The 2,500-nt window shown below is 30.0% G+C and overlaps 1 protein-coding gene across 11 annotated transcripts in view; it reads left to right on the forward strand.

Moving 5' to 3' along the window:
- Positions 1–2,500, forward strand: part of MICU3 (Mitochondrial calcium uptake 3) — a 46,027-nt gene that overhangs the window by 865 nt on the left and 42,662 nt on the right. The window lies entirely within an intron of this gene.

A 2,500-nucleotide genomic window follows, 5' to 3' on the forward strand; every position in this document is an offset into this window, starting at 1 on the left:
CCTCTAGTTTTGTAATTCTGGTAAGAGAGTGGCAAATATTTTATTGTGTATAGTCTTCTGCTTTCCAAATGTACTTCGTGTGTTCATTTTATATTAGAATTAGGACAACAAAGTATAAACTAAATTGGAAAAAGACATGATTAATTAATTGCAGCAAGTGATGGTAGCATTATATATATATATATATATATATATATATATATATATATATATATATATATATATATATATATATATATATACATATACATATACATATACATATACATATACATATACATATACATATACATATACATATACATATACATATATATATATATATATATATATATATATATATATATATATATATATATATATATATATATATATATATATATATATATATATATATATATCATACCACCAACTAAATCTCTGTCAAACATTTGAAATAAATTGATTGTTGGTTATTATATGTTAACTAGGCAATCATTAACCTAAGTTGTGTGCACTATATGGTTGTTTGATTGGTGATGCCCCTCTAAAGTAGGCTTAAAAAGCTCTTTTTAGCCTCATTTCATAGTATTTTATATATTCTGCAGCCAAAAGCATAGAGGCCAGGCAAATCTTGTGCTTCTAATTTTTCTCTTGAGAGGCTCACTGTGTATAAAGCCTGGCACATGGCTTAGTATGACAAGGATAAATCTTATATTGAGGGTTTCATGTTGCTCTCTATGGTTCAAATTGTTTTGAAATTTTAAAAATTCAGTTGCAATGATTTTTTATGATGCAGATACTACACCCCGAGTGTATAAGCTCTCGGCAGATGCTTTAATATTACAATCAAAGGTCAGACAGGTGGCATTTTACCTATCTCAAAGTATTGCCTCATTTCTGTATGGCTGTCATTTACAGATTATTGCATTACCTTAGTTTTTCTCTCTACGTTTCTCTCTCCTTTTTTCAAGATGTTCCAAGGTTTGAGCTTCCCTTGCAATTGTTTATCAAGTAAGAAACTAGTCCAAGCTATTTCTTATGAAACTATAGGCTAGAATATATGTGGTGGTTGTTTGTTGCCTTTCTCCAAGAGCATCAAGATATGGGGAAGGCAGATTTTTTGGAAATGCTATCACGAATACATAATATTCATAATGTTAGATAATACCATTATTTACATGTTGCAACAGAAATTATGTGAAAATCAAACAAATTAAAGAAAATCAATAAATAGGCTGTTTCCAAATTTCGCTAATGTATGCTTGCTACAATTACAATTGTACGTACCAGTAAAACTACAAGATTTTTCAGGATTTATCATTTGGTCAATATCTTCCCCATGCAATGTGTGAAAGTGTTTGGGAGTCTGAACTAGTTTTTTTTTTGGGGGGGGGGGATAGAAAATATTAACACATTAACCGTAGTAGTAAAAATGATGTGTGGTCCAGTAATACAGGTTTATTGCCACTTATTGACGGTTTCCCCCATTTGCACTAGACGTGTTCCACCATAGCCATTGTATGATTTCATGCCTTCTACAAACAAAGAGTAAAGGAGACTTAATAGTAATTAAGAGAAATGTAAGAATTGTTTCAAATTTCTGTAATAGCCATACCAATCATACAGACAAATACAGTACGAGCCAAATATGGCTATTTCTTTACTGAATCTTCATGAACCACTTGAAAATTAAATGGGAGTCATTTTGAGACAATGTTCATGATATGTGATGCTGTAGTCAGTAAAGCTATAAGAGTTGCAGATAATTGAGAATATTTACAATACATATCAGATCAATAATTTAATTAACAGTGCATAGAGATGCAATTTATTTACAGCAAAGTCATGTTATTTATCACTTTTGGATACCATACATGTATTTTCTTCTTTTCTTTTTTATTGAGGAGAGGTGGTCAGTTTCCAGAAAGTCTTTTCCTACTTTTTCACAGCTTGACCTGTTTGGGAATTCGAGAAGCATCCATTAGATTGATTATGATAAATGTGAAAATGTATGCCATTTGGATCACTTATGCATTATCTTGGCCAAAATGATTTTGTTCAATTACATAGGCTAGATTTTAAAAAAATCTCAATAGATTATTTTTGATTTTTATATTTCAGGTTTCAGCATCATTGTTTTGTTGGTTCATGACTTTCTAGAGTATTTTTATACTATATTACAAGATTCATTTACATTTGTTAATGTATAAGCCTATATTAGTTATCATATATGAATATAATTTTATTAGATCTTATCAGCTTTAAAGACCCAAGTTTTCAGGGAAAATAGGACCAAGTTCTTACGCTTGAAAAATAAATCTATATGTTAGGGAAGAAATATTGGTTGTCATGATTTTGTGGCTTTGAGCTCTTATCAGAGTAGGATATCACCTTTTACTTAGGTTACATTACAAAAATCTGTGTTGGCAAGATATATACCATTTAGTGTGTATAGTGTGAGGATGCAAGGTGAAATTGATGTCAGGATCAGAAAGTGCTTTTAATACATCATGACAGG

This window comes from Penaeus vannamei, chromosome 30, assembly GCF_042767895.1.
Source record: "Penaeus vannamei isolate JL-2024 chromosome 30, ASM4276789v1, whole genome shotgun sequence".
Taxonomy (NCBI): domain Eukaryota; kingdom Metazoa; phylum Arthropoda; class Malacostraca; order Decapoda; family Penaeidae; genus Penaeus; species Penaeus vannamei.